Source organism: Rhopalosiphum padi, chromosome 4 (genome assembly GCF_020882245.1).
Source record: "Rhopalosiphum padi isolate XX-2018 chromosome 4, ASM2088224v1, whole genome shotgun sequence".
NCBI classification, from domain to species: domain Eukaryota; kingdom Metazoa; phylum Arthropoda; class Insecta; order Hemiptera; family Aphididae; genus Rhopalosiphum; species Rhopalosiphum padi.
In genome coordinates, this window is record NC_083600.1 from 47,751,080 (window position 1) to 47,769,012 (window position 17,933).

Below are 17,933 nucleotides of genomic sequence, written 5' to 3' on the forward strand. Positions count from 1 at the left end.
ACGAATTGTTCCGAGTTGGAAGGAAATAAAAACGCGAAAAATGAAAATAATCTCCATACGCACACTCAATTTACCATATATATAGTAACGGCATAACATTTTTATTAAACGCCAATTCCGTTTTATAGGACACTGTAAACCATAACGAATTATTAGTTCCGCGAATTGTGGTTGGGTGTTTTATATCATTTTTCAATTGCACATAAAGTGTGGGAGAAGTGTAGTTTTATTTGATTATCAGAACGATGATGCCTAGTAAATATACGGTATAATAGTTAATAATCCAAACATGTAGTGGAGTCTCGATAATAAAAAGAAAAAATTTACTTTTGTCACTAAAACTATTTATGGTTGTACATCATATATGTTTTCCTATTGAATCAAACACGAAATTTCAATCATATAACTATAGATAACTATTTGACTAGACCATAATGTTTTGATAGCAAAAATCGACCAGAATTAAACTTTTTTTATTTAATCTATAAAATAACTTATAATATATATTTATATTCTAAAAACCCATATTTAAATTAATTGTAGTTGTTTAAAATATTTTTTTTTAATTTACATAATGCATAAAGTTGTCAAACATTTCGATTAGTTTTTTATGTACATAATATATTCACGGTTTTACACTAAACTGATATTATAATAATATAAAAACTATATTAAAGTTTTAATAAAACAACAATAAATTAACATCATTCCTATTAATTATTATTGACTAACAAAATGTCAATAATACAATTTAATTATGTGCTGTTGTCCTCGTTGCGATAAAAATAAAATGACATTAAACTTCAATAACGAAGAGCGAAAAGTGCAGAATTTATACTTACAAGTTTTCTAAAAGAATAACAACCACAAATGCTTTACATATACAGAAAAAACATTAGTATAATAGACACAAAATAAATATTCACAAAAATATAAAATTTCAAGCACTCGTGCAATAAAAATTAAATTAATAATAATGATAATGATAAAGAGAATACAATTTGTATAACTGATAAAAAATTATAAGTAATATTATAAAACCTATTTTCAGTAAATACTTATTTACTTATGTAATTTTTGTAATAATCATTCTAGTACACTTTTTTTAACTCCATTAAATTATTTTTAGTTATATATCATTAATCTATACAAAGTTTATATCCTTATTTGAGGTTATTTTAGTTTAACTCGCCTCACCTGAACTAAAAAAAAAGTAAGTTTTCGCAACTAACATAATTTTAGAATTAACATTAACATTTCATCTACAAAAAAATTGTAGAAGATGTAGTTTATCACAGTAAAAAAATGTAATACATTCAACGTATTAATTCCTGTTAACATAATATGTCAATACTTTTGTACGAAGAAAAATTGTGGCTAACTCTTTTGTTTGGAAAAAATATACAAAGGCATTTTTGTATTAATATAGTACGAATTAAGAAGAATACTTTTTAGTTTTAGTTAGTATGATGCATTTCTTACAAACGAGTAGAAAATTGAACCTATTGGCAATATTACACAAATCGATTTAGTTATAATATATAATGAGTAGACAATTCGTCAAATACGTTTCGCTTAACACAACGAGAATAACATTTAATATCTTTTTTGGCTTTAAATTAATAACTCAAAAATGTGATATGAGTTACTTTTAAACATTAATTTTCGCCTCAATTAGTTTTAATTAACGACAAATGTGTTCTTATTATATAAATTTAAAAAATCCACATTTAAATATTTGTGTAGTATTTTTTTTTTATATATATATTTATATAATTTTATTGAATGAACAACATCATGGTTTGTTTTATACTAATGTAATATAAAGTATACATATAATAAAGTATATTCATGGTTTGGTACGTATTTTTATTGATCATTGATATAATGTATGAAATTGATTAAATTTGTAATATTATGCCCTCCTCATCCAGCCCGCTCTGAAATATTTATAAAAAAACTATATTGAATTCATGTAGCGTAGACTAAAATTAACACCAGATAAATCATTTAATACCGTATGATGATTATTTTTAATAACTCCAAAAAAATCTAAATCGATTTTTTCAAAAAAACTACAGCGGAACGTTATAAGTTGCGACATCCCGTCACAGTTTCACACGGTTAAGAAACTACTTGGACAGAATAAGACCACAATCAATAAGGATTTCTTATTAATCTTTGATATACAGTCCACAATTAAAAAATCATGTAATCGTACGTATTAAATAGTAACATCGCTATGTACCTATACAATAAATAAATTAAAAAAACAACAATAAAATAATAAATAATAACATATATAAATTATGTGCTTGGACGAATTATTCTATTTTGAAGAATATGTGGTTTTATTAACAAGAGGTATGCGTCGTACCATTAAAGAATGAAAAGCACGATATATTATGTTTTTCTTAAGGCGAAACGAAATAACATATACTTTCAAAAAGTAACGACACGGGTATGTATATCAAACATATAATAATATAGCTGTTATTAAGATTATCAAAGGAATTTCGATTTTACAGTGCAGGAAATAACTATACATATTCTGACAATTAAACAATCAAAAATTCCATGTTTTCAATGCTAAAATAAATATTATTAATGTTTGTATAGATTTCACATGCACGCTACAAAGGTTTCCTCGCTTGCAGATCAAAGACATTTTTATTTTCTATTTTTTTACGAACGTAATGCACACGCCATTATATATAATCATATATTATTACAATATGCCCTATAGTAATTGAAACGAGGATATGGCGTCGTAACGAAAACCACAGGCCCTTTCCGGAAAACAAAAACACAATATGCGAAATGTGGCTCATGAATGATAACAACAACCTCGATTTCGGGGTTATGGCAATATTTGCCCCGCAGACAAGTGCAATATGTATTTGTTCATTATTATTATTATTATAACAGTAGAGAGTTATGTGTAGAGATAGTCGGCTGTAGAGACGGTGACGTCAATTCGGTGAAAACATATTTACGATAATATTAAACGAGATGGGCCAACGAGCATATATTATATACGCGTCTACCGAGTAGGTAATGTACCTTAACACTCACAAAAAAAAAGGAATCTCCTATTTTATGTTTTTCATTTTAAAAAGGTTCTCAACGACAATATACTCGAGATGTACGCGCGTAAATATAGAATACCTTTTTAAAGCATCATAAGTAGGGTATGCCTATATAGTATACATATATTATAAGCGTACCTATAAGAGTTTTGAATAGCTAATATAAGTGTAGCCCCATATAACTTCAAACTTGTGTAGTATAGTATTTTACACATTGTGGTATTATTGCGAAAAGCATATTTTATAATAAATATAATATAATATACGTGTGCGCCATATAGTATACGTACGCCACTACATTAACTATACGTGTGCATAAGTAAATAATAAAAAATCACACATGCGCAAACAGGCCCTGATTCGTAATGATCCTGCTAAATTCTCGATGTATACACGTAATTTGTGAGGTCGAAATCGAATAAAATTTTCTTTATTGTAAGCCGTGCTGTTCCATTACAAATACAACGTGTTTGAATTTCGCGACCGTTGACCATCGTTAATCCTCATAAGTACTAAGACATAATATTATTATTATTATAAGTACATTTATAAATTATTATAGACAAGAATATTGTAGTATTTAAGATATCTGTTATACTATTATTAATAAAACACATTATTAACGAATAGTTATAGCTAAACCAACTTACTATAATAGTATCATTATTTATTTATTTTTATTTAATGATGTGAGGGGAAGTTATACTGAAACAATATTTGTGATAGTAAGACACAACATAACATTACTAACTTAATATAATATTTATCGTATTATTAATAAATAGTTAAAAAGCATATTATATAACGTTATATATAAATTTTAATGACAGCTTTTCTGAGGAAAATTTAAAACACTAAGTTAAGTCTTATATAACTATTCACCTGGTAAAAACATATACATTATTACTTTACTTGAATTTTACACAATTAAATCGGAATTCAGTGCTATACCGATTGAGTATTAAATATTTAAATATTTTATAATATGTGATGAGTACTCTGATACTACCGTATAACATGATGTATTATGACTGTAAACAAATACTTAAATAATATTAATATCTAAAGTAAACATAAGAAATACATTTTTGTTTTTACGATAAAAAGGGTCACGCGCACAGCACATTATAATCCACTCAAATTGTGAACATTTTATATATTTATTTTATCACTACAAATAATGAAAAACCATAGTAGTGATTTAATAATCCAAATGAAACGGTTTTAATATTTTTAGGTGACACAAATATATTGCGAATAAGCATGCTTATCGTGTAGATCACGCTGATCGAAAATGTGAAATAGCAAACGAATCACGACCCGTTTGTTTGGGGATCGCTGCGAAAAAAAAAGGTCGTTTTAATTAAAAAATGGTCCTACGCTCGCATTAACTGGCGATAACGACGGCTAAAACACCGCATAAAAAAAATGGCACCTTTCGCGTGTGTTCAGAATTTCTCGCCTAACGTTTTTTGCACGAAATAGTTTGGAAAAACAAAACAAAAAACGTCACAGGGTTGACGCTAAAATTATACCAACAAATTATCATAATAATAATAATAACGAAGATACGTATTTCGCGCGGCGACGTCCGTATCGCTCTTAGTAAACCGTTTGAGAATCGTCACGCGAGTCGTCCGCGTAGTGGGAAATGGAAGAGAAAAACGACGAGATACCGTTTATAACATAACGAAAACTGCGCCTCCCCGCGAGTCACCGCTAGAAAATGGTGGACCCCGTCCGTTGCGATAGTCCGTGGTTACCGAAAATAATTTCGATCGTATCGGTGACGCCGGTGGCGGAGGACGAGAGGACGGGCAGCGGTCGCATTTTATCGACGGCAGTCCCGGGGGCGACGCGATGACGGACGCGCACTAGCGATCGGCCGCAAACACCCCGCCACCGCAATACAGGAAATTATTGTTCAAACAAACACGTTTCTCTCATTTCCGAAAAGGCAATTCGCCCGGTCTCGCGCTAATAAAATCATTGCCGCGACGGACGCGTCAAACGCGCCACCGGACCGAATATCGTTAATATCCGACGGCGTTTCGATAGTAATAATAATAATAATAATAATAATGATAATAATATTGTACAGGACGATCCGCCGAGCATTCCTACCCCCACTTTCATATTCAATGATGCATTTATTGAAAATCTACGAACATTAGGAACTTTCAAAATAATCGTATATATTATTTGCAGACCACAAACTATCAAATATTCGACATTTTTCGTACTACTTAAGAAGTATCCAGTGAACAGAAAGACTACCGGTTTCAAATAAGAACATCCTGGTTTAATTATGCTAATATTAGATAAGATTTTAAATATTTTTATATTTTCGTCTGACCATTTTTATGGACTATCAACCTTAAGTACATATATGGTCTAAAAGTATATTTAAAAATTAAAAATAAAAATATACATAAAATGATATCTGAATAGATGCATTAATGCATTATTGAAGAATACAAAAAAGAGACCATGCTTTGTGAATTATCCTGTATATTGTTATTGAGATTCCATCAGATATTAACGATACTAATCTAACCTGCAAATGTATACATATTTTACCGGGTCTCCACCTGGATTTTTATTTAATTTTTTTTCCGTTTTTTTCTTCAGTATAAAATAAAATCTATTTTTATTAATTTATTCTTAGAAAAATTACTCGAATTTTCCTACTAATATCGAAGTATATTTAAAAAAATTGATTCAACGTCTATATTTCCAAAAATAAGAATTTTGTTAATTTATCATAAAGCTTGTTGCGTTAAGAAATGTTTTCACGCACTTCAAAATATTAAATAGTATTAAATAAAATCTCTATTTGAATTAACAACTTCCAAATAAAAAGTCAAAAATTTGTAAGCAAAAATAAGGAAAAAATATAAATAACGAAAGAAAATATATCAGAAGATATCACAGGAAAGCTGCTTTTAAGCATTTCAAAATAATCTCCCGTTTGGAAAAATAATTCTGTCTATAACAACTACAGAAAAAAATTTAAAATTCTAGGAATTTTTCAAAGAAGTCACCTAGTAAAGTCACCATAAGTATGATTCGATTCGGCCCAAGATTCGTAAAAATGACTACGTTGAATTTCATATTATAAACCGTTGGGTAATTCTAGAGAATTGGGTTTCCATTAAAAAGCGAACACTCAATCTTATTACTTATATAGAAAATGTATCCGTATGTGTGTGTGCGTGTTTCGTGTACCACCACTCGATAATCTTTTAAAATACCAATTTGCACGATGTCGGAGTACGTGACCGTTAGTGTGTTACCGAGGATTTTTCCACGAGTAATATTATTATCATCTACCCATCGGACCGTCGGCGATGTTCGTTCTGGGTCGCATTAGAACCCACAACACATTATACGTATGCGTACCTGTACATAATAATATATACGCCGTACGATAGTTATCAATTTTATTACACGTGTATAGCTAGGTACCTATATGGTTATAGTTTTAAGCGACCGCGGGCGACGAAAACGAAACTTTTTATACCGAATATTAGTATACATATTATACGAGATGATTTTTTTTTTTATCATTTCTTATAAACTTAAAATGATAATGATAAAAATGGTTAGTAAAAAATACAATTTTTTTTTCAAGGACGTAATGCGTTGTAATGACTTCAAAAACGTAAGTAAAAAAAAATTTCAAAAAACACTTTAATATATCGAGGAAATGGCTGCATAGCAATAAGAGAATCGCCTCGTATACAGCGTCTATTTGTACAAAATCGTTTTCCAGTCACGACGCCAACCCTTCCGAACGAACGCGTTTGCCGAATATTTTTATTCTGCTTTTCAATGGGTTCGCTATGCGTATAGTGAATGTTTTTTATTTATTTTATATATATATATATATATATATATATATGTATAGTATAGCCATTATGTGTATATATATGTGTGCGTGTGGACTTGTGTGTGTGTGTGTGCATTCGACGAGCGGATGATAAATAACGAGCGAAAACGTCTTTACGATTTGATCTTACGAAATCGAATACGACCGCGTCGTCGCGAAATACAATTTGCGCGGCGTTATCCGTGACCGCCTGCGCACCGGGCCCGGCGGAGGAGAATGAGGACTAGTGTGCCATAACTTACGCTCAACAAAACGGTTATGACAATAAAATCTCCATTACTCCGTAGCTCCATCACCAATGACGACACTTGGATATCACGCCATTATATATAATATAAACGACTGTACTAATATATAATAATATAATATATAATATTATAAGCACCTCGCGCCTCCGAAGTGTTATAATTTTGTGCTGTTTTCTTAATTTTCTATTACACTGTATACAATTTAATCAAGAAAATAAAAAAGGTTCATATTTTGCTTAGCGTTTTGTCCGGACAGGTGATTTAGGCACAATCCAATATGGTTTTTCCTCATTATACAATACATCAGCAATATTAGACACTAACCAATTTTTGAAACTCATAATAATATAACAACGTCGTCACTTAAGAGTTAAGACTGCATTGAGTAAATGTAGTTACATATATTTGTATTGTATACATAATATATGAAAGTATAGTTAACTATAATTCGTCCAAATACTTTTTACTTACACGCATTATTACTTAAATTAATAGCAATTTAATATAATATGACTCGATATTACGGTGCATGTATTTTTTTATAACTATATAAAATCTTTAGTTATATTAATTCGTCTGTAATATATAAAAAAAAGTTTTTTAGATAAGAATTAGTTTATGACTGATAAATTATACATTTTTAATTTAAAATTGTATGCGTTTTGTATTGAGGTTAAATCGTTAAATAATTTTTTGTACTTTAAAATGTATTATGAGTAACGAGTGACGGTTATGTTAAATAAATATTATTTTTAATTTATCGCATAAAAGTTCTTCTTTAACTGTATTGCATTTCTATAAATTTTAAACTATATACGTCTGATAACCATTTACTTATTAGTTCTTATTTCTTAAAGATGTTCAAATAAATGTCTACATTTTTCCATCAAACGATTTTTTACTTCAGTGAACTTCATCCGAAGTATGGTATATAATACGAATTTTTTCTTCTTATATTCATGAATTATTTTTTTTACATTAAATTATTTCTCATATTACAGAATACACACAAGTACCAGGTATCTACTACCCACTATATTTACTCATTAGTTGTTTTATTAATATATATATATGTGTGTGTGTGTGTTTGGTGTGTGTGTGTGTGTGTGTTTGGTGTGTGTGTGTGTGTGTTAGGTATTGACTAGAATAGAGGTTTTTTGTTTGATATTTAAATAGTATTAATCTAACTATACCGGATAATAAAAGCGATAAACTGTTTTAATGTATTTTAATTTAATATAATATAAGTGCACAAGTTAAAAATAACATTATGTATAAAAACTTATAAGAAACGTTGAATTATATTTTCAAGGTTTTTTACTTATAAATAAATTTTAAATAATTCTATGTAATATAGAATTTCTATTTATAGCACAAAAATATAGTCGAGACAAATGCACCTTTCAATCGCGTGTTTATATTTTTTTATTTATAAATAACTTAGAATTTAAAAAAGGTTTTAATAAACAAAAATACTTTGAATGACTTTAATGTTTTCCTATTCACTGATTTATATATATACTTATACAGTTAATTTAAAAAATATTATTGTATTATTCCCCAATTTTAATAGTGTTGGTTACATAATATATTTAGCTTTTATATAAAATTGTGTTTTGGAGTGCTTAATAATAAAATTGGAAAACTTTAGTATGATTTCTATTAACTTGAAAACCATATAACGATCATAATCGTATTGTAAAGAACTTTGAACAATTGGGTACTCAACTTTTATTTCCTTATTTCATTATTAACATCGTATCAATAAAATATATTGTTATGTAGAGATAACTTATGAAATTTGATGACAAATCGTTTTCAGTTGTTTCGAAAAGTCATTAAAAATGTTTGAAATAAGAATTTAATTAATTTTAGCGTTTGTTAATACAGTATGTATCATAAAATGAGTTGTATAAAATATGGCTTATTACCGCTCGTATAATCTCTAATTGTACTTTTCAGCTAAAGAATAATATGATTAAAACAATCGAATTAATTTATAAAGTTGCTCATAAAAAATTGAGACTTGCTGATTATTAATTATAAATAAACTAAACCATCAGGATAGTATAGGATTAGACGATGCATAGACATACAACATATTAACATAAACATACAAAAAAAAACTTCAAAATCATTTTCAATTTAAATTATGATTTGTATACATAAATGTATACTCTTAATAAAATATATTTATTATTTATCGCGTTTTAAACGTCCTAGTATGTTCTAATAAATCTATAATATTATACAACTATACAAGTTATCACATGACAGCGATTATATTGTTGAACGGCGGGAATTGTAGTGATGCCGCTAATCACAGAGATCAGAAAACTTTATTGTTCGTTGATGCTAAACACGATACGACAAAACTTTGATAAAAATTGGCGCATATAAAAAAAAATATCTGAACTGCGTCTATAAAGAAGCGCTTGAATGTAGGCCATAATAGTGTCTTAATATATATCGCGTATATTGTATAACGTCAGAAAATTGTGTAATAATTCAAAATTTGACTGTACATTTACGGTAAATTTACATTTTTGACAATGCGCTTCGTTTATTTTTATATATTATTGTGTCCAAATCGTAAAGACTTTATTCAAATCACTTTGTGCTGTGACATTGTGAAAAATATTTAAACTCGATTATCTCGAAACACGGTTTTTGTGTGTGTGTGTGTGTGTGTGTGTGTGTGTGTGTGTCTTCATACTAATTTTCTGATGAAGCGATAAACATATAATACTATTAATGTTATAATAATTTAATTGTACGTGCGTATAATATACGTATTATTATGTGTTTAAACGTATCGATATATAGAACTCACGACAGTCGTTCTAATCCGATATTTTTAACATCGAATTTCGAATTCGTTCACCGTCATAAAAGCGAGGAATAATAATTATTCGGTACGGCGAGAAACAGTCGTTCGGGACTGAGAGGTGTGCGTTTCGAAAATCGCGGTCATATAGCCAGCACCGCTTAGTACAAATCAGATCTCGGACTGGGCTAAATGCAAGGGAGGAGACGAGAGATTACGCTATATAGACCGACGGCCGTGTGTCCTTGTGCGTGGGCGTGTGTGTGTGTGTGTGTGTGTGCGCGCGCGATAGAGAGAGAAGAATCCTTTGTTTTCTGGTCTTTTAGCTGCGGTTAATCGGCGCCCATTACCGAATATTAAACGCGCTTATTGTGCGCACGCACGCTTTGCCGAGCTCTCGCACAATATACACCCACACATACGTGCGCTTGCGGTGTTTATAATATATGGTAAATGTTACAGTACTAAAAAACAGGCTCCAGTGCAATTTGTTCGGTAGCACGCTCCGTTCAACTCTGTGCCAAACGGAGAGAGACAGAGAAAGAGAGAGTGGAAGAGAGAGTAGATCATGATCGAGAGGGATGATGAGGTCTGAGAGAAAGGAACGGACATTATCGGCCGACCGGAATATATATATATATATATAATAATAATAATATAGCCGTTTATACTTATGGTCACGAGACGATTGTGCGGGGGCGTACCACTTTTTATGTGTGTGCGTATGTGTTTTGTATACGTACACATTAGCACTTAAACTCACACAAAAGTCCGTTTTAAACGACACAGTATATTATGTTGCGGCTCAGTGTGTAGTGCGTACAATCGATCTGACATAAGCATCGTAATGTACATAATATTTTTTTTTTGTACGCATATTTATGCACCCCACATACGCTCCGACGTCTAACACTTCTCAATATGTGCGCAATCTATATCACAAACAACTGAGAAATTATGAGATCCCGAAGTGATATACAACGGCACAAGTCTACACCTCCGCCAGTGCAGCTACTGAAGTGTGCGTGAGCAGTGCGCCGAATTATTCTTCAATAATCGCACATAATGCGATGACATAATATTAATAACAACGGTAATTGTCGCAATTATGTAATTAAGTGTACCTTTACATTTGACTTTGCACGAGTAAAGAAGACGTAAAAAATTACGACGACAGCTTAAAAACAAATCAAATACAAATTAACTGACAGAGACAAACGACCGTTCTGCAGGACTACATTATAAAGCCTAGAACGCATTTAAGACGCACGCAGCATTCTAAAGTAAATTACTTAATAAAAAATGCTTGTCGTTGTTTTAAGAACACAATTTAGAATTTTCACTCAGAAAATCATTTTTAATATTCATCATTGGGAAGTCATAATGTATTTGAGAATTTGAGCAGATGGCGACGTAAATACAATGATGATTTTAAGTTTTGTCGTTTCTTTTTCTCTTTTTTATTTTTACTGACGCGCATTTTTGCCCCGTTTATATTATAAATTATAATCATTATAATCGAATAAATGCCAGTTAACTTATAAATGTTGTATCATTATACGATATTTCAAGTTAATTTTTTTTTAAATATAACATTTCTCGAACACTTATTTAAGTAATTTTTTAATATGCTCATAATTGAATAATAATAATAAAAAAAAAATACTCAAGTTTATCAACAAAATTAAAATTTAAAAACAGTTGGTCACGAGTGTTGTGTAGTATAATTAAAATTCCTTTGTGAACTTTATATTATTTAATTCGAATTTATGACGTTTGAAAACGAGATCGTTAAGAAAATAATTAAATGATCTCCAATAGCACACCTAGGAATTTCATATATTTTTAACAAGAAGCTTTCAATAGATAGATACGACGGCTATGGAAAAATTCACAGAAAAAAAATGTACATACAAAATTATAATGAATATACATTGATTTATAAATCGTGATTTTAATTTTAATAATTTAATGGTAAAAATAAATTACATTGGTAATATAATTTCATTTTCAGTGACCTAAATTTGAATTCAATTGTTCTCAACATAGTTCTTAATTATTCATAAACTAAATAATAAATAGGTATACACTATAAGTTTTATATTTATATTTTACTGGTTAATATAATATTATTTTATGATTATTTTAGTGCTGGGAATTAAAATGCAAAAAATAAAATATTGTTGCACCCACGACAGTGGTGTAGCAAAAATGCCTACGATTAACGCCGTGTTACTATACCATGATACTGAAATACGGACATACATATTTTGAATGAATTCTAATATTATAATATAAACTAAATACTTGGAACAAATGGGTATACTATTCAATACTTAAATGATATTATTTATTAAAAAATACAACATCAAAATTACCTGAATATAATTTATTCTCGATAATATAGCTGTGTTATGCAGTTTTTTATATTTTTAAATGCTGCTGAACCATAAAAAAATCCATATTTAATGTACCTTACTTATCTGCCTTACTGTCAGTATAATAAATTTTAGTAAGCATTCAGCATTAAACATTTTTTGAACAAAATTAATTTAGTATTCATTGGACTTATTAAAAAAAAATATATATTTTTTTTCATCTTATATGAACAACTAAAAAAAAAAAAATCAATTATTCAGTATAACACACACACACACATACACACACACACACGTACTGTGTCGAAGTTAATAGTATAGTACGTAAATTTAAATATTTTCTGATTATTAAAAACATTTTATTTATTTAAAAACAAATACATAATATAATAATATATTGTATTATATTATTGTTATATGCTTATTGCTTGTTATTATATGCTCGTATTTATGATGTAATTTTAATCTAGAAAAATGTTTAAAATATATTTTTCTTTTTTAATAATAATAACATTAGAACATGTGTATTATTAACAGATCAATACTTATTGATATACATGAAGCAAACCTTCTAATATATGATATATTACATTTTTCAGACACTCTTCAACGAATTATTTTCCAAGCCTCGATATAAATGGAGATCACAGTCATAGAAAGTAAAAACTAAGGATAACTAATGTAACAAAATAATATTGTGCACGAACACTTAGCATCCTAATTCACTGACAAATATAAATAAATGATTTCAATATATACTAATATATTTTTTAAATTGTATTCATTGAAAATTATTATTATTATTTACGTAGGTTAATTAATTTACAATATTTAATTTTGTTCATTATAGTCGATAGATAATGGTTTAAACTCCATGCTTATAAATAATTACCATATACATAAAATGCTACTAACTGTTTTTTTCAATTAAATTTATAAATATGCTTGAGTATTAACCAATATTCTTAATTTGAATATGTAATGTAGTTCTATAGAATCATCTACTGACACTACATCTGTCGAATAAAGTACGAAGAAATTAAAGTTAAAAGAATAATGCACTTATGCAAATTTCATGTTAATCCAAAGCATAGTGTGGAACGGATATTTTTAGTTTAATGCTATACAAACATTTTCTTTTAACCGATATTTTTCTTCACTAAATATTCTAAACAAAAAAAGTGATCTTTTTTAAATTTATGTAAATCACCGACATTAACATTTTTTTTTTAAATTTAAATTATTTTTTTTTTTACATTAGGTAGTAATTTAATAAAAATATATTTGAACAGGCGTTATAAATATAATTTGTTATTTCTAAATTGTTGAATAAAACATTTTAAAATAAATAACAATTGAAACTCTAAAATAGGGATGTATTATAGGTACGCATATAATTTTATAGTAATTTTGTCACAATTCAATCAATAATAGAGTAAAAAAAAAATTATTAATAATTGCAACCAAACTTTATTTTTATCAAAAATATTTATCTTTGTAAAATAATCGAGCGGTAACATTTATAGTCTTTGTTATCAATAGTGTAGGTACGTTTGTGTCCACCTTATTTAATTTATTTTTCGATTGTTTAAATGAACAGTATCAGAAATTTTCGGAAACTAACCGTGAGATAAGAATAATGAAGTTGCAAAATAGTTGCTTGCACATCGTCCATTTACAAAGGTTTCATGTTAACATTTAAACTTATAATATTTGATTTTATACACCACAAAATTAAAAGCGTACAAATAAGTTTAAAACATTTCGATGAAAAACTATGAAATAATATAATAAATTGAATTACTTATTATTAAAAGCGTTGCTACAGGCATAGCTAAACAATAATATAATATATTAAATACATAAAATAAAAAATATGACTCCCGGAAAATTTCCAATTTTTATTGATACATTTTATATTAAATAATTTCTTTATTAAAACTTCGGAAAATAGTATATCAAAAAAAAATAAAAAAAAAATACACTAAATAATTAAATAATCGTTTTTTTTTTTTTACTGATTGTTTATTTTGTAACCTATTATTAGGAATAGTACAAATCTCATATATTTCATAATTCTTAAGCAATCACCATTAAAATGCACTTCAATGAATGCGTTTTAATGTTCACAAAAGTTCATTTGCGTATTTGGTAATTGTATTACCTTAAATTTGATATACTTACTGAATTTTTTAAATAGAATATATTTAAAATCAATATTTTGCATACTTTGCTTCAAAAATTACAATAGTCGTGCAGTTCCAATAATATGGTAAACATCATAATATATCTGAATACTTTAAATATGTCAATATATCGTAACGAGAAGTCATTTATTTTGAACACTATACATTCAGGTATAGCTTATTTTTACTAATAATATACCACATTGGCTTGTATTCAATAGCAATACCAGCTAAACTTCAGTGTTGTCGCTGTTGCGGCTAAGAATAATAATGCGGTGTTCGAAATAAATAGATTCCACACCACGGCGAGCAGAACAATACAGTGGAAATCTACAGTTGGCGCTTTAAACGCAGTTTCGTACAAAAACATAATATACAAACCACACAATAATAATAACAATAATATATTACGCGTTTACCTATAATAATACGGTCCTGAATGTTTCACCGAAAACCGAAAACGAGAAATGTACACACTTGACGAGAAATTCGTGGTCGTATTCGACGGCGAGAAAATAACTATATGTACTCGACCAACGAGAGTATTCGCGTTAGGCCGACATCGAAAAACCCGTCGAATGCGCAAAGATAATACATTTTATATGGTTTTTGTGTGGGAAAATACCGGTGAATCAATTTTACAAATATACGTTCATATACTTCGTTCGGGTACAGCGTCTTTGCAGTACTGAACTATATAACTACGAAATTTCAGTTGCTCGATAACGGCGACGAATACACGGTTTCCACAATTTGGAACAGTACGAAATATATCGTCGTATTGCGAATGACGAATGCGAATCGTTTTAGTTGTTACGTATGATACCCACAGGTACCTCAGAGGACCTACAAAAAGTGGATAAAATTGACATGCCAGCCGACATCTATAAACATTTTTAATTCTATCGATTTAAACAATACCGCATAATAGTATATTAATTTTCAACATATTAAAAAATGTACTGTTATAAATAGCTGCGATAAAAAAGTACTATAAAAATTATTTTTATTCATACGTCTGCCGTTATATAGCTGTTTTTTATATACATAATTTCCGTTTAATAAAATCCTAAAATCCAAGGAAAATTGTATTTTATATATTTTGTATAGTGATTATACTGTCCTCATTATTTCAAATATTATAAGAAAAAAATGAACGCTTAATAAGTAATAAATTAAGTTGATTTTTTTTTTTTTGTAATTTTTTTCATTTGAAGATAATTTTTCCAATATATATAAAACGTCCAATAGGGAAATATAAAAATATGGATAACGGACTTTATCAGTATTAAATTTATAAATATATTTTTTTTACTGCCTTTACACAACGATCCGTCAATATAATGTTATTAGCTATAGACTACGGAGTTGAAAAATAAAATAATATAAAATAATTTTTACCTTTAAAAATTAAATTATTTCTTTGAAAATCATATTAAAATTATGCGTTCTACATTTCCTAATGAATTTAAATCATTACTATGTTACATGTGTCATAATAAAATGCACTATATTTTAAATCAATTGAAATTGTTAAAAATAAAATAAACTACAAGCATTAACGATTCCAAATTTAATTCAATCTATTTTAATTTTAGATAACGTCCAATTATATTTTATTTACAATGATAAGTTTTATCTATAGTCAGTTAAAAAAATTTAAAAGTTTCATACAGTTACATTAAAAACTAACTTATATATATATATATATATATATTACAGAGCAATACAATTTACGGCTCGTATTTAATTAATTTAATTATTTTTCGAGAAAATTCAAAATACATTAGTGTTTAGATAATTTCAGCAATTAATTATTTTAATATAAAAATGTTTTAATTATGTCAAAAGCATATTTATTTAAAACATTTTCGCACTCAAGATGTGAGACTTCAAAAAAATGTTGTCGACTTGCATTAATCAAATCAAGTTCAAGTCGTATACTTAATAATTCTTAGTAATTCTAACTAGATATTAATAATAATTAGAAAAGACCATATTTTATAAGCGTTCTAAAACTAAACAAAATATGTAGGAATGCATAATATCTTAATATCTAATTAGTGAAACCTAAAATGATTGAAATTTAATTTTTCTTGAAAATTAATTTTATAAGATAGTTCCCCGACTAGCCATAAATTAAAATATTTAGGTATTAGGTAATATGTCTAGAACTAAATAATAAATAAATATGCGCACACACATCTGAGAAATATTTTATAAATAGTTGTCGAAAATATGTAATGTTGCATTTTAAAAGCTAAACGGTTTGTTTTTGATAATATTATTATATTATATAGTTATTACGAATAAACGTTATTATTTCCTTCCCTCGCTAACGTCTACATACACCCACACACCCGATAACATTAAGTCGTATAGCGTTGTTTCTTTAATGTGGTGGCGAAATAATACAATTGCGAAACACACACAGAATTAAAAATCGCTGTGGGTTGTTTGTATACGGTGGAGAAAGAATCGATTTTTTTTTTTTTTTTTGGCACTACTTCGCAGAGAAAATAGGCGCCTGGGGTTCACCGTACCACCGAAAATCTATATTTTCACTTTATACACACACGCTATAAATATAATATATAAATTAAACCATCAACGGGGCAGCGTGTGTAGATATGCGTACTACGGCCGAAGAGGAATTGTCTCTATTTGCTGTGCCACCAAAACTAAATTATACGAGTCATAATAATTTATTTCCCACGATGGCACTTCTGTTGTGCGTTTTTATGGCGCGATGCATTATCGTTAAAAACAAAGGAACTCTATATCGCGTGGTTAGGTTTATTCGTTTCGATTTTTTTTTGTTTTACCTTAACTTACCGCTACTATTTACTCGTAGTTCGAAAATAAAACACACATATGCCTTACACACACCAGGTGATAATTATTACGAAAACACATTTAAAAAAAAAAAATGTGTTCAAAACGTTCACACGTTGAAATCGAAGATTTATCTTCGAATAAAGAAAAAAAAAATTTAGGTACGTACAAATATAATATATCGACAGACGCATTTTCAGTACCCATACTCGAGATGCTCGAGATGAAACGTAGAGTAAAGGTACTTCCTTAGAATTCCGTTGCCGATAAATTATCGTGAGACGGCGGCGGTGTGCCCCACGGTGTTCGGAATTTTCTTTAGTGCACGCTGTACATATTATATACGTACGGACACGTAGTGGAGAGGGGTGGTAATGGAGTTTCCATAGTTCCCACCACTTTAAAAAAAAAATCTGAACGTCTCGGGATATATAGCTTTGGGTACCTTTGAAATATTATGAATTCCACATAGCCATAA

At 28.5% G+C, this 17,933-nt stretch overlaps 1 protein-coding gene across 5 annotated transcripts in view; it reads right to left on the reverse strand.

Moving 5' to 3' along the window:
* The window catches only part of LOC132928851 (leucine-rich repeat-containing protein 24-like), a 290,763-nt gene that overhangs the window by 193,229 nt on the left and 79,601 nt on the right, over positions 1 to 17,933 (reverse strand). The window lies entirely within an intron of this gene.